Source organism: Musca autumnalis, unplaced genomic scaffold, assembly GCF_047663935.1.
Source record: "Musca autumnalis isolate F117 unplaced genomic scaffold, ASM4766393v1 scaffold_2, whole genome shotgun sequence".
Taxonomy (NCBI): Eukaryota; Metazoa; Arthropoda; class Insecta; order Diptera; family Muscidae; genus Musca; species Musca autumnalis.
This window is the reverse complement of record NW_027411755.1, coordinates 110,198,715-110,219,705: the sequence shown is the minus strand read 5'-3', so window position 1 is coordinate 110,219,705 and position 20,991 is coordinate 110,198,715.

The following is a 20,991-nucleotide window of genomic DNA, read 5'->3' as shown; positions in this document are numbered from 1 at the left end:
CACCTAGCGTGAAATTCATTAAAAAAATCATGAAATTAGACGTTCTTAGATCGAATTCCCAACTTCACGATTTAACTCTACTATGGAACTCGATCTAGCGACGCATAATTTCATGATATTTATTTAATGAAACCAAGAAAGTCTACATACACCATACACATCTCGAGTTTTAAGGGTAAGGAAACATTTTTATGAAAACTCAAGTTCATAGTTCTATTTCATATCCCTAATGAACAAAATTAAATACAATAAAAATATTTGTCATAATACGAATAACGGTAAATTCTATAAAAATTAAAAAAATAATAGGGAAAAAGTGTACATACATCCCAATGAAATATTGAGATAAATAATAATTGTCCCACAAACATCCCTGAAGGGACAGGGGAGACTTCTCTCATATCAATGAGTGCACCCCGATTCATATTAGCTTAATGATATGCGACCTACTGTTTGTTTATTATACTCAGGAAATGTCGCCAACATCACTGCACGTAGCCGAAATGATTTTAGTTTCCATAGGATATTAGCATATTCTACACATTTTTTTCATTTCAGTGTAAAATTTTTAACTGTTTTAACTTTGTCAAGAAAAATGTAAAGTATTGGGGGAAGTATTACAGAGGATAATTTTACTAAATATATAAATTGTCTAAAAATAATGAATAATTAGGCCTTTTAAGTAATTTTCTGCATAGTCGATGTCATGTTTTAAGTTGTTTAGAAGTGTTTAACCGTAACTTTAGACTGGCTGCAGTATTACTGTCTTCAGAACATTACGTTTGTGGCATATAACAATCAATACTTTGGCTTATGAACAACATTTGGAAAAACAATTCTTTTTTTTTTGGTTTTTGAGATTTTTGACAAGACCAATTCAAATTTTTGGAAAATTGCTGAAGATAAAATGATTGCTTAACTTACATAGCACCGATATTTTTTGCGAGAAAATTTAAAATTATATAAGAAAATTACCTTTTTAAGACTTTCTAAAAAATTTTAACAAAAATAAAACGGAATCGCGCCTTTTTTTGTAAATGCTGAAAATTTTGGGGTGTAATATAGGGGTATAGTAGATTTGATCTAATCCCTTGGTTTTGATGTAAATACTCTCTACTCTCGAAAGAAGTTAAAAAATCGATTTTTCTAACTGCTTATGTTTTAGGCCACATTCTTGGAAGTACAAAAGCCAAATGATGCTTTTTAAGCGTGGAACGACAGATCAGAGGTAATACTATAAGAGAATGCAAAAAAGCACAAAAAATTTTGAAAATAACCGAGTTTTACGTAAATTTTTGCAACCACTTTTTGTGGAGTTAAAACAACCAGTGGCATTTTTTAATATCATAACAATTACCAATTCCTTATTGTTGTTAAATTTTGTACAAAAAAATGTATTAACCATTTTACTTGAAAAACTGTTCCATCGCAGTCCTGTCCTTTAATATTATTTTAAACTGGTATCTTGCTACAAATTTGCTTTATTTTGAATAAGTTTCCCAGGTATAGCCGTTTAAGAGTAAGTCGTATTTTCTCTGCTAAAATGTCATTTGGCCTATCTTTTGAACAAAAACAAAAGATCTCATGGTATAAGTAAAGAGGTAGATTTAAATGAAAAAATCTATAGAACCCTTGTTTTTCTTGAATTCCTAAAACTTCAAAATAAAAGCAACAATTGGGTTTGTTTACAATGCATTTTTTGAGCATTTTTTAAAAAACGCGAAAAATGAATGAAGAGTTAAGTTTTCTCCACATAATCGAGTTGTGAATATGATAAACTGATTGTTTCAATGCAAATCTCACCAATTTCTTCCATACAAATGGTCTAAAAACAATTTTAAAAATCATTGAATTCGATTGTTTTTAAAATTGTTTGGCATATTATTCAAACACCACACACACATACACAGTTTGTTTATATTGTTTTGAAGTTTTAGGCATACTCGAATGAAAAAAATTTAAATTCACATAAAGCTTTGGCTAACCTTTCTTATTAAACCATGAAAGATCTGTATTGTGTCTTACGCATAGGAATTTGGGAAGACAAACGAAAAAAGGCTGAAACAGATTATTGTGCCTCAAAATGACAAAACAATTTACATTGGGCAAATATGTGTTCGTGCGTTTTTACTAAAAGAATACTTTACATTGCTTAGTCACAGGTCACACTATAGTGGTTTCATTGAAATTTTTAGGTGGTCTTAAATCGAATTCCCCACTACAGCAACTTCATCATATTACTCTAGTATGCATCTCGACCTAGGAATCCTTGGTTTCACGAAATTATTTCAAGGAAACCCTTTTTTGTGGCCAAGGACTTAAGGGATATTTTATTTTCATATTTTCTATCATTCTTTTAAGAATTATTTTGTACCAAATAATATTGGAACCACTTCATAAGACAGTCATTTTGACTGCTAAAATAGTAAATTGGCAAATGTACATTTTTAAATGGTTTTTGGGGTAACTCGGTGTGGATGCCGTAAAACTGTAAAAGTTATTTTGCTTTTGGCTTTTTACGACCAACTCATATTCCACAATTCGCATTATTTTACATTTGCCAAGACCAATCTTTGTGCACAACTTCTAAAATTAGTATTTATTTTTGCTCATAAAGAATTAATTTATTATCATATCTAGAAATAATAATATAAATTACAGAAAGCGCTCAATGTAGAAGAAGATGAATAAGCTTCCGGATTATTGATGTAAACAATTTGCGGATTACAGAGCCCACAGTGTAAATATTGTTAAAAGATATCAAGACTGGTTGCCAGAATTTTGCTTGCTCCTGAACATTTTTGACAAGATGAACGATAGGAAACCAGAATTTCTCTGAGAGAAGATCAACGATTGGACACCAGAATTCGTTTTTTAGTCAGCATTAGTTCTCTGTCAACAAAATTACTATTGGCCTTAGAAATTCTTTGTGATAAAATCCCCGATTGACCACCAACAGTTCATTATGATTTCCAGGATTGGCCACCAAAATGACTTTATGCTATGCTTATGCTTTTATAACTACAATTGGAAATGACAAAATATCCATGATTGTTCTCTATGAAAATAACCTGTTTGAGCCCCAGAATTGTCTGTTAAAAAAAAACACAATTGGAAGTCACAATTTTTCTATTAACAGATTCACGTTTTGTCACCAGAATGTGTCTACTTAAAATACAAGATTGGAAGTCAGAAATTGTCTACTAATAACCCATGTCTTGGCGCAAGAACTTTTATAATAACAGGCCCTCGTGTGGGAACCCTAATAACACTGTGTGTAATTTTTTGAGTCATGGAAATTTAGCCATTTACTGACATCGCACCGTTATAAAAAAGAAGATGTCTCACCATTTTTCCCATAACTTTTATAACTCCTGAATCCTGACTGTCAATTAAAAAAAAACATATATATATTACATCCAAATCTGAACCGATTTCAATATGCACAAATAAATAAATATGTCGAAGCCAAAAAAACATTACTTAATATATTTTAAGATATTCCTATGGTTTTATGATTGTATTCTCTTTCTTAAGTTTCGGTCGTTATACTACGTTGGTCTTACCGAAGTGAATGGTAGTTATATCATCTCGATGTGAGTTATAGCCTATTCCAAAGACATAAATACAACAAGATAAGACATTTTGTTTGCTATCATTCTTCAGTGAATGGCTTTTGAATTTAACATAATGTTATATCACGATATGGTGATATAACATTTTTTTCTTTTATACATTTTTACGTATTTAACCGAATTTACCGATCCAGTTGACATAGAATTATTCTTGAATAGATCCTTGAATTCATAAATTTCGTTTCTGATACCATTACATGAAATGTTCCTCCTTGGTTGCGATTTTGAATTAACTGCAACCTGTTAAGGGTAATGTTTATATACAAAGTTTCGTAAACATGTTTTTGTTGCATGCATTTTGTCATGTCTTAGGGGTAGTTTACACTATATGTAAAGGTCATATGACATGAAATTTTCCATCGTTATATAGTCGCTAATATGTGCAATATTGGGGATTTTCCTTACGCCATTTACTTTGTGCGTCCACACCAGCAAAAATGTAATAAAATTACGTCTCCACATTGCCTGCGTGGGTAGATATGGAATGTTTTTATTTCGTGTCATATGACATTTACATATAGTGTAAACTACCCCTTAGTTGTATTTATGTCTTTGCCTATTCCTGAAGTTTACTGACGACGGCCTCCAATTTGATAAATGATATGCTCAAAAATATATGTGACTATTATTGAATTGAACATTCTTATATTAAACCCGATTTATGATTTAGCAAAGTGTTCTAAAAACAAGAAAAAATTGGTGAATATCGTTATACATCGTCAGCAATAAAAGTCTAAAACAAGGTTTACATCATTATTAAATAACAAATTGTTGCTAACATGAACTTCCAAAATTTTGGTCCGGTGGGCACTATAATGTTCATAGATGAGAAAAATCAAAAAACAAAAAAATCGCCGGAGCGCTTTTTAAATAAATCGCCATTCAAGTTGACATTTTTATGGGTTGTTTAGGTTTTTGCGATTTTGCTTGGAAACTGCAAGTCCAATCAAAATGAGACAGAAGGCGATTTTTTTGTTTTTTGATTTTTCTCATCTATGAACATTGTAGTTTCAAAATCCGCAAAAACTTCCCAGGTGTAAGCATCTTCCATTTAAATTTGATTCAAGAGCACCGTGACCCACGACCTTTTACGTGCAAGGCGGGTGCGCATACCATTGCACCACGGTGGTGGAAATATTGAGATTACCGTACAATTTATGGAAAAGGCAATACAACTTTTACATTTTATCGAACGTCTTTGGTTGTCCATGATATCTTTTTGACAAAATAGGAACATATTTGAGGATTAATTAAGGTAAGACTTCGCGTATAGCTCGTTAAGGCGTACCCTTGCAGATTTCTTTGAGTTTTTCAGTCTGGTAGTTCACAAAACCCCAGAAAATACAGTGGGATTAATATTTTGAGATCCTAGAGCGCTTTGAAGTTCTTCTTGTTGATAATATATGCTCCTGAGCTTCGTTAAATATACGATATACGGTCTGATATAAATTTTGGACCTTAGCTCAAATCAGGAATGTTCAACATTATTCTACAAATCCGCTCCTAAATTTTCCAAAACATCAAAATAAAAGCACCACCAAAGAATGCATTAAATTTGTATGAAATTTACACTGTTAACTACTATTCTCTCGTATTATTAATCGTTAGGGTCACTTAAAGCGCTATAAATGTCGGCTTCTGCATGTAATTTGCCCCTTGGAATGCTGTGAAACCTATAAAGTTTATGAGAAAATTCAGGAATTCGTATATTTTGCGAAGTTCAGGTGCACATAATGTCCAAAAGGACAACTTCAAAGCGCTCTAGAATCTCAATATTATTAGTCCCACTGTATTTTCTGGTGTTTTATAAAGTAACAAACTCAAAAAGTCAAAGTTCCATAAATTTTACGGTAATGTCCATATTTCATTGGGGTGTATGTACACTTCTTCCTTACTATATTTTTTTAATTTTTATAGAATTTACCGTTATTTGTACTAAGGAATATGTTTTTGTTGTATTTAATTTTGTTTATTAAGGATATGAAATAGAACTATGACTTTGGATTTCCATAAAAATGTTTCCTTACCCTTAAAACTCGAGATTTATAGGAACTTTTTTGGTTGACTGTATATATATCCAGTCCAATTACGAATGAAAATTCCGTGCGGAATATCTGTATTTTCCCTTCTTTGCTATCACAAACAAAAAAATCCGCACGAAAAATAATTACCAGAGAGAAAAGTAGGTATCATAAACGCTCTAAACATGTGTTTTCCTAAAAAAAATCACCCTTGCAAAACTGAAGGGAGTTTACAAAAAATCTAAGTATTTCCAACAAACGTTGTACAAAACATACAAAATAAACATTTCTGTTGGGGTTGTATAATAAAATCTTCAACTTGTGGTTGGGAATTTATTAAAAATTTAACATATTTTACAAAATAACATTCAGCCCAATCATGAACATACTTGCGGAATGCAGTTCTCGTGGAATAGATTTTTCTCGAGAGAACATTCCTCCAATCATGAATAATTAGAGAAAAATAATCTTTGAATTTGTCAGCACTGAATTTGTATTTTAAGACAAAATAAACAAATTTAATCAAAATATTCAGAAGATGTTACTTATTATTAGACAGCGAAATCCTATGCAAATGCGTATATGATTAGGATGGTCGTAGAGAAAATCTGATTAGACAGAAACTCATTTTATCACAACATAAAACGAATTAGGCCCAGAAATTTTTGGCATATTTTTACATATTTGCATAAAATGAACATATGCAAAAATATATACAAGGATTTGTGGTCTAAAAATCCCACCGAAGTGGCTGAAATGTGATGTTAAGTCTTCGTTAGGGGTATGAAACTTGACACCTGAAAATTGTCCGCATGGGTCCACGTCTTCATATAGCCCGCATAGAACGGTACCTCCCGATTTCCGACAGTTTGAAGGTTGTGCCCTCAACATCACACTTAAATGGCAGACATTTTGTATAAAGTCTTCGTTGGGAGTATAAAACTTTCCACCTGAAATTTGTCAGTATAGGTCCACGTCTTCATATAGCCCCCATAGAAGGTGCCTTTTGATATTCGGTATTTTGAAGGTTGTGTCCTTCAACATCCCGCCAAAATGGCTGAAATTTGGTATTAAGCCTTTCTTGGGGGTAAACAATATTCCACCTAAAATTTGTCGGTTTAGGTTCAGGCATTCATATAGCCCCCTTGGACCGATACCTCCCGATTTTCGGTATTTTGAAGGTTGAGGCTGTGGTTATATATTTCTCTATTTTATTGACTTGTCTGAAAAGAATTTTCAACAGAAAAATTGTACATACAAACATTTTTGTACCTATTATTGAAATATTTGTTGCATAAGAAAATATGTAAAATGCATACATTTTGCATATGCAAACATTTATGCATTGTGCTATGGAACTGCCACTATCATGAATGTATTATAAACGAGTGTTTTTAATAAAAAAAAGATGGCAATAATGGAAAAAATATGAATTTTGAAATAAAAATAATTGAAAATATTCATTTATCCAGTGTTTTTCAACAATACCGAACTTGTTTTTTGTATGTGCAAAATTCTGCCATCCCATCGGACCACCGGACCAAAATTTTGGAAGTTCATGTTAGCAAAAATCTGTTATTAGATAATATTTATTTATTTAATAAAACCTTGTTTTAGACTTTTATTGCTGACGATGTATGACGATATTCACCAATTTTTTCTTGTTTTTAGAACACTTTGCAAATCATAAATCGGATTTAATATATGAATGTTCAATTCAATAATAGTCACATATATTTTTGAGCACATCATTTATCAAATTGGAGGCCGTAGTCAGTAAACTTCAGGAATAGGCTATAACTCACAACGTAGTTTAATGACCGAAACTTAAGAAAGAGAACGCAACCATAAACCCATAGGAATATCTTAAAATATTTTAAGTAATGTTTTTTGGCTTCGACATATTTATTTATGTATTTATTTGTGCATATTGAAATCGGTTCAGATTTGGATTAAATATATATGTTTTTTTTTAATTGACAGGCAGGATTCAGGAGTTATAAAAGTGATGGGAAAAATGGTGAGACATCTTCTTTTTTATAACGCTCCGGTGTCAGAAAATGGCTAAATTTCCATGACTCAAAAAATTACACATAGTGTTATTAGGGTTCCCACACGAGGACCAGTTATTATAAAAGTTCTTGCCAAGACATGGGTTATTAGTGGTCTTGGCAAATGTAAAATAGTGCGAATTGTGGAATATGAGTTGGTCGTAAAAAGCCAAAAGCAAAATAACTTTTACAGTTTTACGGCATCCACACCGAGCTACCCCAAAAACCATTTAAAAATGTACATTTGTCAATTTAGTATTTTAGCAGTCGAAATGACTGTCTTAAGAAGTGGTTCTAATTTTATTTTGTACATAAATAATTCTTAAAAGAATCATAGAAAATATGAAAATAAAGGAACACTTAAGTCCTTGGGCACACAATAGGGTTTCCTTGAAATAATTTCATGAAACCAAGGGTTCCTACGTCGAGTTCCATACTAGAGTAATATGATGAAGTTGCTGTAGTGGGGAACTCGATTTAAGACCACCTAAAAATTTCAATGAAACCACTATAGTGTGACCTGCGACTAAGCAATGTAAAGAATTCTTTTAGTAAAAACCCACGAACACAAATTTGCCCAATGTAAATTTTTTTGACATTTTAGGGCACAATAATCTGTTTCAGCACTTTTTTCGTTTGTCTTCCCAAATTCCTGTGCGTAAGAGACAATACACATCTTTTGTTTTTGTTCAAAAGATAGGCCAAATGACATTTTAGCAGAGAAAATACGGCTTACTCTTAAACGGCTATACCTGGGAAAATGATTGAAAATAAAGCAAAGTTGTAGCAAGATACCAGTTTAAAATAATATTAACGGACAGGACTGCGATGAAACAGTTTTTCAAGTAAAATGGTTAATATATTTTTTTGTACAAAATTTAACAACAATAAGGAATTGGTAATTGTCATGATATTAAAAAATGTATTAAAGAAGTTATGGAAAAATTTAAAATCGCAAATATTGAGTCACTTTTTGCCACTGGTTGTTTTAATGCCACAAAAAGTGGTTGCAAAAATGTACGTAAAATTCGGTTATTTTCACATTTTTTGTGCTTTGTTTGCATTCTAATATAGTATTATCTCTTATCGGTCGTTCTACGCTTAAAAAGTTTCATTTTTTTCGATTTTTTAACTGCTTGTGAGAGTAGAGAGTATTTACTTCAAAACCAAGGGATTAGATCAAATCTATACCCCTATATTACCCCTCAAAATTTTCAGTATTTTCAAAAGAAGGCGCGATTTCGTTTTATTATACCCTACACCACTATGTGGAAAGGGTATTATAAGTTTGTTTTGGTAAAAATTCATGTAACACCGCGAAATATTCGTCGGAGACCCCCAATGTGGTATACCAATCTTCATATCTCGACGTGATAAAGCGATTTTGAGATGTGTGTCCGTCCGTCCGTCCGTCCGTCTGTCCATTATAAATTGTAATCAAACTCCAGGCCGCAATTATGGACCAATTGTCACGAAATTTTGTATAGAGGTCGAGTTCAGACCAGAATAGATCCCTATTTTTATTGGTGATGATCGTGAAATATTTAGCGGGTGAAATGGACCAAAAACAAAATTTTTATCCGATTTTGTAACTGCTCTGTAGGACGCAATAATATTCCGATATAAGAGTATATGACATAAGAGTATATGACAAAGAAGAAGCTTGCAATTTAAGATGGCGATCAGAACATATTTAGAGGGTTAAATGGACCACAACTTTTGTGAGATTTACTCGATCAAGAAGAGGCAAGAAAATGGTTCCATTCAGACGGAGAAGTGTAGTTTCTGAATGGCAGTTTTTTTGCAGTACCGTACGCCTTTGGAATACCCTACCTAATACCATTCAAGTCATCAGCAACGCGTTAGTTTTTAAGAAAAGGCTTTCTGTTTTCGTTCCCAACTTTGATCATTGCGCGCAAAAGATATGACCGCTTTAGTTATGCTAATTAGAAAAAATTCTAAAAAAAATCGCGGCTTAATATATTAAGCTGTTATATCCTATTATCGTTAACTGAATTCGCACCCTTCGCGATGATGCAAACAAAATTCGAAAAGTTTCAATGGATTCGCGAAAAATTAAATTTGTTAAATAATTTCACGTATTTACAAATATATTTTTGAAATAATAGCGCTTATACTTACAAAAATATATATATATATAAAAAATTATAGCAGCATCTAGACATTGTGAGGAATAAAATGAAACCTAAGTCGTGAAGTTTGGAGCTATAGTATTCATGTTATTTGCAAAAATACAAAGAAAATATGACGAAAAAAATAAAAATCATGTTATTCTAATTTTATTTTTTTATGGTTTTATAGGAAAGGTTGAAAAAAAAAATATTTGAGTTCTTCGTCCAAATTCCACGCAATAATGAAAATATTCCGTTGCAACAAATTTTTCGCTTATAGTTTTCTTATTGGCGAATATTTTTAGAACATTATATTAAATCACAAGGAATTCCAATTGTGGCATAACATTAAAATAATGTTATATTGAATATTGCAACATTTGAAACGCATATAAACCGCGTAATAGTGGAAATCACAAGATGCGCATCCGATTTTCCAAAACAGCGAATCAGTCCCTCTTATTTGATATACACTTTGTGAAATTCCATTTGGCGACCACGATGTAGCATCAGTTGCATGTTAGGGTGCAAAAAACAGTAAAATGCCCATAATTTCCAAGAAGTACATTTGCATTTTAAGTGCATCCGATTTCAATGATCACCAGTAAAAAATACATCATCCTATGTCATTTCAATGCGATCCATCAAGAACCGTGGATGTAGCATCGCACTCAGTTTTTAGAAAAAAATCTATTATATCTCCGGAATCGCGAACGTTTTTCAATATCTGTTTTCGCATATTTTAAATATGCGTTTCGCTCTATTTATCTAAGTAGTAATAACACATCTAAAACCCGTCTAAATACGCGATATTTTCAAAAACATTTTTTGCAGATTTTCGAAATTTGAGGGGTATCATATCCGCCGATCTAGTGGATGGATTTAGACGCGCAAAGGCTTGTTAGATTCAGAACGTAAAAAAACTAAATTCACGCCGGTTTCCACTGAAATCGAATGGCATTTGTAAATTTTGAATCCAAAAAACTGTTTTTTTAGAAAAATTTACGCACAAAAATTTCGACTTTAAGCTGAGATTGTTGTGAACCTTTGAAGGCTACACGCCCGAGTTATACATCAAAACATGCGTAATCGCGAGTACTACAATCTCATAATCAGTTTTTAAACGAGTACAGTTGCGCGTCCCGATTATAGCAAAAATTCAAAAAACCCAATTTTTCAGTCTTCAAAATGTCAGCATCCGTTTTAGATTGATGCATTGGTTATATTAAAAAATCATACATTAGAAACTTCATCTCTGAAGTGTATTCTTTAGCTTCTTCTTTGAACATTATACTCTACATTGTATTGTAAAGCTACTAATTGAAAATTGAATTAAAAAAACTCGTTTCCTTCAACGATTTTTCCTCTTTTTTTACATTAATATGACCACAGCTTCCGCTCAAATTATAATTTTAAGAAATCCATCGGTGAATCGTGCTAAAACAGTGTATTTTACCTAAATGCGTTCAAAAGTAATGGTATATTACAACAATTCGCGAGTTACAATACCCCATACCTCAGTTTCAACATAAGTAAATTTTCTACAAAAAGGCCGATATACATTTATTCTATTTATATGTATATATATATATATATACACTCCAAGTCAGTAGAATAGAACACCTACATTTTTGTTAATGTTAGCTTATTTATCCCAAAACGAATGAATCTGCGTTTCTAATCATGTGGGGATTTAAAGTCTAGGATGTTCCGTATCAAACGCAGAAAAAATTATGTTTCTAGCTCTTCGCGAAATGATTTTCTGATCAATTTTCCGACAGTACTATAAAAAATAGGCATTTATTTTTGGTCATCAGGATAGAACAGTCACTATATTTTCGCAAATTTTTGAGATATTAACGCCGAATTTCCTTTCAGTCGGTAAAGCAAGGCTTTTTAACCATTTTTCACCAAAGAAAACCTATAAATTATTCCGCGGACACCGAAATAACAGCGTTAAAGTGTTTAAATTGACAGATATTTGAAACATCTCGGAATATCAATAGGAGTCGCGCAGTTATGTCATATTTCTTCACAACAATGTAGAATATGAAACAGACAACCTCGACGGATACAATCGAGTGCTTCGGATGCCGATAAGATGGAACATTTTTAAAATAATTATGAAAAACGTCAAAATTTCTTATAAAAACCTTGATGTTTTGTTCAATAAAATGGTTTTTCCGCGAACAAGTCTGCCGTTTAAAGGTTTGGAAATATGCTCCAGATTTGGAGGAAGATAATCTGATACGAAAACAACCGTTTTTTTAATATACTGAGGGAAATTTTAGTACTTTTTAAAACAACATACGAAACCTAAAATCTCAATTTCCATGACTGAGTTTTCCCGCGAAAACGGGGCTTTTACATTTGCGAGTTCAGTTAAAAAAAACTACTAATTCGTAAAATCCGGTATAGAGAGCATAACCTGGTCCATTTATATTGGAGCATAACACTGTTGAGAACAGTCGCGGACACCGAAAAAAGAACACATATAAAACTCGAAGTCCAAAGGGTGTGTTCAATTTGAAAAATGTGCTAAAATTTCCCTCAGTGTATTAAAAAACGGTTGTTTTCGTATCAGATTATCTTCCTCCAAATCTGGAGCATATTTCCAAACCTTTAAACGGCAGACTTATTCGCGGAAAAACCATTTTATTGAACAAAACATCAAGGTTTTTATAAGAAATTTTGACGTTTTTCATAATTATTTTGAAAATGTTCCATCTTATCAGCATCCGAAGCACTCGATTGTATCCGTCGAGGTTGTCTGTTTCATATTCTATATTATTGTGAAGAAATATGACATAACTGCGCGACTCCTATTGATATTCCGAGATGTTTCAAATGTCTGTCAATTTAAACCCTTTAACGCTGTTATTTCGTTGCCCGCGAAATAATTTATAGGTTTTCTTTGGTGAAAAATGATTAGAAAGCCTTGCTTTATCGACTGAAAGAAAATTCGGCGTTAATATCTCAAAAATTCGCGAAAATATAGTGACTGTTCTATCCTGATGACCAAAAATAAATGCCTATTTTTCATAGTACTATCGGAAAGTTGATCAGAAAATCATTTCGCGAAAAGCTAGGAACATAACTTTTTCTGTGTTTGAAACGGAACATCATAGACTTTAAATCCCCACAAGATTAAAACCGCAGATTCATTCGTTTTGGGATAAATAAGCTAACATTAACAAAAATGTAGGTGTTCTATTCTACTGACGTGGAGTGTATATATTTTTTTTTCTTTTCAAATTAAAACATTAGTTATTACTATTATGTTTATTTTTTTCGCTATACTTATATTTTAATTTCTCAATATTTTCCATTTTATAATTTTTTCAATACCTTAAAAAGGACTTTAACTTAATATTATAAACATGCACTGTAATTATAAGAATTATATCTTGTTTTGTAGTTATCATCAAATTAAATAAATAAATAAAATAAATAAATATGGAAAATAACTACTGACCTTTCCCCTGATACAACCTGCAATAACGTGTCTGCTAGATAACGGGCACAGTTTATACAGTTGGCCATTCAGAGTTCTGTTAACAACATTTGACAACAAACATAATAGATTGTTCATTATTGTGATTTGATTTCCTTTGTATTTTATGTATTTGACAGCAAACTAAATAGTCAGGGCTAACTAGTTTGGGCTGAATGGCCAACTGTATAAACTGTGATAACGGGCCTACTGCCTAATGCCAAGTTTATACTTGCGCTCCAAAATCCACTGGATTTCACGAAATCCTGAAATACACCCCGGTGTTTACACTTACTTTTTTGTTGATTTCAAACATATCACAATGATCAAGGTGGATGCATATGCGCAGCTGATCGAACATGAATTTTCAAAACAAGTTGTTGTAAATTGAATTAAGCATCAAAAATATACGACAATATAGAACTTTAAAACTTTATTTGGAAAATTATCGTAAAATGATCTATATATCGTATTAATTGTGTATAGTACTAACAAATGAAAATATCAAAAAATGATTTTATCGTTGAGACTTAGTTATAATAAATTTTAGCTCTGTTCCAGAACTAAAAAGTTTTTACAATGTTTACCACTTTTACACATTTTCGTTCCCTTACACAAAATTTATATGAAAATCGTTTACGACTTTTACAACTCTTACCACTTTATAAAGTACGGGAACAGGCCATTTGATAGATAAAAATTGTGCTCAGAACCTGCCCAAAATTAGTACTTGCAGTAGTTTTCCCGTTTAGTGCTAAAAATGCGTTCCCATACTCCGAAATCTAGCAAGACTTCACTTCTCTTTAATTTCCGTCATTTTTCCGTTCCCTTATTTTTTAAGAAATTTGTATGGGGAAGCAAGTTTTGACAATTCGCTCTTTTTTCTAACATTACCATTAAAAAGTACGGGAACACAATAAAAAATATCATTGTAACAAAGTAATTTAATATTTTTTTCATATTGTTTACAAATTTTGATACTAAAATTTTTTGTTGCAGCAATTGACCATCTACCTTGTTTATTGTGATACGTGAAAAGTGTTGCAACTTTTGGTACTTTTTTAGGCAAAAGCAGGGTTGTATATCATGTGTACTGTGATTTCGATGTTGATTTCGCTGAAATCACGAAATAAGAGGATTTCATTTTTGTATGCGAAATCATGATAAATTTTGCTTGATTCCGCGCGAAATCACGAAACGCCTTCGAAATCACGAAACGACGCCAAATGTAAACTAAGCATAATATATAATGGGTTTTGTGTACAGAACCACATTTTCCTATTCCCATTTTTTGCATTACTGCAAATTACATGGTGCCTAGTATATTAATTGTCCAATTGGATTTTTATACATTGCACATGGGTCGCTTTGCCACCTTTTTACAAAACGATTCCCCAGCCGGCAACATCAAATTTTCAACGGCGGCAAAATACCCTTCAGTAATGTTGGTGACATTTTCTGAGTATTTCAGCCATGGACTCGGAGATAATATGTGGGTCCCTTTTCCTTGAGCGAATATGGATGGGGGTACACTCACTCATTGATATAAGATAAGTCTTCCTTTTCCCTTCTGGGGTGTTTGTGAAACAATTATTATATTATTATTTAAGCTTGGTGTGATACGGTACCAGAATCCTCAAAGTTATTTCATACAATAAGTTTATTTGTTCCATAAAGAACTTTTGATTGTGGAAAGCTAATTCCCAGGGTAAGGTGTAGGGTACCACATGATCGGCCCGTCCGTCTATAGCCTTGGCTTACTTGTTTTTGTTAAAAAATTTTTAGAAAGTCTCAAAAGGTAATTTTCTAATATAATTTTAAGTTTTCTCGCAAAAAGTATCGGTGCTATGTAAGTTAAGCAATCATTTTATCTTCAGCAATTTTCCAAAAATTTGAATTGGTCTTATCAAAAATCTCAAAAACCAAAAAAAAAAAAAGAATTGTTTTTCCAAATGTTGTTCATAAGCCAAAGTATTGATTGTTATATGCCACAAACGTAATGTTCTGAAGACAGTAATACTTCTGCCAGTCTAAAGTTACGGTTAAACACTTCTAAAGAACTTAAAACATGACATCGACTATGCACAAAATTACTTAAAAGGTCTAATTATTCATTATTTTTGGACAATTTATATATTTAGTAAAATTATCCTCTGTAATACTTCCCCCAATACTTTACATTTTTCTTGACAAAGTTAAAACAGTTAAAAATTTTACAATGAAATGAAAAAAATGTGTAGAATATGCTAATATCCTATGGAAACTAAAATCGTTTCGTACATATGTATCGGTATGTACATATGTAAATACCATGCAACATGTCAGGCGGTATGTGTCGGTGATAAAAAAGATGTATGGAATTTAAGCGATGTTTGTTGATGCGGCCATGGTTGATGATTCTTGACGCGTCGTTAAAATAACGATCGCGTGTACAATCATTCTCTAATGTTCCCAAGAAGAAATTCATCGGTTTCTCATTTCCAAATATAGAAGTGCCGAAGTTGTCTAGGTGATTTGTGCACAAAGCATGGTTATGGAATATGCTATTGCTAATTTGGAGGGTGCCCGGACATAACTCCCAAAATGATTTTGGGCTTTATGTCCGCTGCGCTTTGCGGACATAACTCCCAAAATTCGTTGGGAGTTATGTCCGTGAAGCAAAGCGGACATAACACCCAAAAAATCGCGGACATAACTCCCAACGATTTTTTTCTTAATTTATAAATTATTTCTTTGCTTAATTTTGAAATTTATAGTTAAATTTTAGAGTGGAAGTTAGAATGTAAGCGGAATTATAGATTTGAGAAGGCCTAAGTGCCAACCAATACCGAAGTATCCACAAAATCCTCCTGATTTCATAAAATTATTTAAAAACGAAATTATGTAAGTAGCAGTTAGGAGAAGTTTTAAATAGTAAAAATATTTGTTAAGAAAATCTCGCTATTTTTTCAAAAATATTTTCGTTTTTCAGAAAGTATTTGAATATTTGTACAAACACTTTTTATCTTCTCAAATTGTGAAAATATTTTTGTAAAAAATCGCGCGTTTTTTCAGAAAATATTGGCGAATTTTAACAAAAACTTTTTATTTTCTTGGCAGCATTTTTCGTTGAAAATAGGTTTGAAGGCAAATTTTGAATATAGTTCGATTTGAGATGGCTACTACTTATTTTGTACTTAATTTTCTTAAAAATTTTAAATCAATTATAATTTTTTTAAGAAATGAAAAATGCATATGAATTTAAAGTTAATGTTTAACTTTTTTCTTATAGATTTGAAATAAAAATTGTATTTAAATAAAAATCACTTAAATTTTAATAACGGACATAACTCCCATTGGGACTTATGTCCGATAAGTGGGGTCGGACATAGCTCCCAAAAAATTTGGGAGTTATGTCCGCAAACCAAGGCGGACATAACTCCCAAAATCGTTTTGGGAGTTATATCCGTTGGGAGTTATGTCACGGCACCAATTTGGATATCAAAAAGGCGGTTATTTTGTTAAAGAATGGTTTAGGGTGACAACCCTCAGCAGGGTAAGACTTATATTGCTCCAGTTTATGGATATTCCGGTGTTGCTACAAAAATTGACTTAGGTCAATATAGCTGAAAAAGTCAATTAGCTTCCAAACCAAAAGGCTGACTTCCGTATCGTCAGTTGCTTTGTGTTGTTTAAACTTTGTCAAAATATTTCAATTACACACTTATACATTGTTCCTCGAAAATGCATCCAAATGCATCAAAAATAAAAATGATACGTGTTTGCCTTTTACCTGCGTTATTTTTGACGTTTTGAAACACGTAGCTTCGCAGTTGTTAAGAAAGATATTACTTCACACATTTGCAGTCATTTTCCAAACAAGGCTTAGCTGCAATCAAGGTTCCCAAATAGACTCAAATACATTGAACTAATGGTTCTAGAATCACCCTTTATCATGGAATGACAACGACCAATCTATGTATGTGGACCTCCAATTTTAACCTTGTAATCACGCTACAGATGGCAATTTGGTGGGATGTGTATAGAAGTGATTAGATAATTGTAGGTTTAAAAATGGGAAACCAACTGATTTTTAGCTGTATTCCAAAACAAAAACGTACGATGCAGCATTCGCCGTTATCTTTTTAGTTTACGGCTGAAATGGTCAAATAAAAAATGCAATCACAATCTGGTTTTCAAAAGTGTTTTTTAAAAGGAAATTGGTAAAGGATTTTAGAACAATTTAAGCACTACATTTATACAAAGAGATAGTCCTTCAATAAACGGTTCGTCTTAAGTCTCGCCTGAGCCACTCCTTGAATCGTTTATACGTATTTACAATTGGTAATGTTATGCTGATAACAAAAATCTAATGTTAGTTCTTAGTTCCCGAGATATGGACCTCAAACGTTCCGGAAATGTTCCGCTGGTTCAGTAAACTCGTAATTTTAAGATCATTTTGCTCCCACAGCCAGCTTGCTATATTTGCATCTCCTAATCTTCCTTTCGAATTCCAATTCTGTAAAAACGCAATGTTTAATGTTTCAGATATTTGTCGAAAATACAGGGCACAGTTTATATAGTTGGACACTACGCCCACCTGATTGTTATGTTTGTTGTCAAAAACATTATTGTTAGGGTGTCCAAAAAACCGGTTTTTCCAAACAAAACGGTTTTCGGTTAACCGAAATTTTTAATTTTTTCAAAAACCGGTTTTCGGTTTTCAAAAATTTTCAAAACCGGTTAACCGGTTTAAACCGGTTTTGTTAAATAGGTACAAATTTGCTCATAATTGATATATATTTGATTAAAAATGTGCGGCAAGGGGTAAATTAAGTATAACGACTTCGTTATTATATAATAATTATCTCATAATATCCTTGTTATATGACAATAAACCTCGAAGTGGGGACAGCAAAATTAAGACCGAAATTCTGCCCTAAGGATAGTAAAAGCCCTTACAAATATGAAATTGTGTACTAAAAGAATTAAGTTTACATTTTATTTAGTTCGGATTCTTCGTCTTGCTTTGCCAACCTCAAATTATTCGGAAATGCCTGAAATTCGGCGGTCATTTGAATAATGACTAAGTTGGACCAACCACTCGTTTTAAATTGTAGCTACTATAGCTCTAGTTCTTAGTTCACTGTATTAGTTCCAAAATGTATGAGTAACTTCATACAAACTAACGTGTGATATCACGTATACGAAGATTTTTCATGCAAATGGTGTGTACCATTGGAACTGCGTAGTGAACTAAATTGGCACAACTCTACATTTTACACAAAATATTTTTAAGATTTAAAGATATCTGACATTTTAAACTTTGCCGTACCTGGTGTTAGTTAAGTTTAGCTCACTTTTAACAATACAATTGTAATGAAACATTTAAAATATTACTACTTTTTTAAAACCGGTTAACCGACACAAATAACCGGTTTATTCGGTTAACCGAAAATGGCGTTTTTGGCGAAAACCGGTTTCGGTTTTGTAACTCAAAACCGGGTAACCGGTTAACCGGTTTCGGTTTTGGACACCCTAATTATTGTGATTTAAAATACAAAGAAACTCAAATCACAATAATATAAAATCTATTATGTTTGTTGTCAAAAGTTGTTAACAGAACTCTGAATGTCCGACCTTCTATAGGCCTTGATACAGGGTATTATCGAACGTCCATAACGTTTTGAAAACATTTCTTTGCACCCTCCATTAGTCTTATGCCAGACTATGAAAATTTTCATGTACGTGAAAATGAGTTTATTTTTATTACATGTATTTTATGCTAGCAAATTTCGAAATTTTAAATTTCATGAGTAGACCCTAATACATTTTGAAAACTAAATTTACAAAAAAGTAAGAATACAGCTGATTGTCACTTCTACCTTATATAAATATGCTTTGCCCAGTGGAAAATCGACTCTTCGAAGACATTTTCGTTGACGATACGTTGACGAAATCTCCGAAATTTGGCTTGTTCGATAACTTCGCAAGTAAAAAGTATTTGCAAGTTCTTGGAAGTACTTGCAACTACTTCTCATTTCTCTTTTATTGAGCAAGCTTGTTATCGAACAGCATTTTGTAAAAGTTTGTACAAATTTGTACAAACTTTTGGGTTATCGAACAGACCTAATGTCATGTAATAAATGAAATCTTATAAAATACGTAAGCCGAGTCTCGAATTAAACAGTTGTTGTTTATAAAATGTGAATTAACTGAAAAAGGATAAGTTAACATAATTAGATTATATTGCATAAAAAATAATTATAATTATTCTTTGAATTCGCGTATTTAGGTGAAGTCAATGGAAAACTTTCACAATCCCAAGATGATGCTCGGTGGCAAGATTTTAGAATATATTAGTGGCTATTTACAACAAGGACTTCGGAGTCGAGACATTTTTGGCCAGACTCCGACTCCAGTCCATTTTTTTCACTACTCCGACTACAACTCCAACTCCGAAACCCTGTTTACAACAATCGTTGATGTTATCTTCTCCGAAAATAAATTCCACTACTCAAAATGTAGTAAATACAGTATAGTCTCAATAATCCGGACAACGTGGTAATCCGGACACTCAAAATATTTACACTGTAGACTCAGTAATCCGGATACACGGCAATTTTTTTACCTCGATAATCCGGACACTAATTCGTTTTCTTCTACTTTGAGTCATTTAAGTTACTTATTTTATTGTTCAGAGTATTAATTTGGTTTTTTATTGATAAAATAGATATTATATGAAAAATTAATTCGTTGTAAGCAAAAATAATTTATTTTTAAGTTTTTGCCTTTTTAGGGGCGAAGGCCATTATTTGTGAGATTTAATTAATTTAATTAATCGAGCTTTTTATGACCTAAGGAGATTACATTGAAAAATTGATATCTAGCGAAGTTTCAATGTAATCTCCTTAGGTCATAAAAAGCTCGATTAATTAAATTAATTAAATCTCACAAATAATGGCCTTCGCCCCTAAAAAGGCAAAAACTTAAAAATAAAACATTCAGCTGAGCCCGGCTGGGATTCGAACCTGGGTCGTCGCCAACTAACAGACAATGTTGCTGACGTCTTAGCGTTCTAAACCACAATCCACTTAAAAAATCTTTCGATGTGAAAGACATATATACAGTAGGGCTATAACCAAAAAAATACCACCACATAGCCGTGTAGAGCATGGAAAACTATTATGAAATACGGCGTCAATTTTTCTCTATCGCGAAAAAAGTTTCCGCACCAAATGCATTGAAGTTCAGTAATGCATTTTTTAATTTTAGCTGTTATGACAACATATTTGCTTTTAATTAAAATTTTTATTTTTTTGTAATCTAATTTAAAATCATTATCAAAGCGTCCTGGACCAATTTGTTCTCAAATCGCGCCATTTCGGAGCATTTTATGAATTTTTGACACTATTGCAGTTTTTGCTTTTTCTTTATAAACTCGTGAATTTTATGTTTATATTTTTTGTACCTATCCGACAAAAGAATATGGGGTCATTTGCAACGAAGTCGCGAAAGTTACAGGCTGCTTTTGTTGACTTTGCCTGTGAGAATCGTATATGTTTTTTACAAAAATACAACACCAGTACCACGTGGGGAATTTTGTCCTAATAATGAAAACGCGTTTCTAAGATCGATTCGGTGAAAAAAGTTTCCGCGCCGACTGTAATTACTAAAACC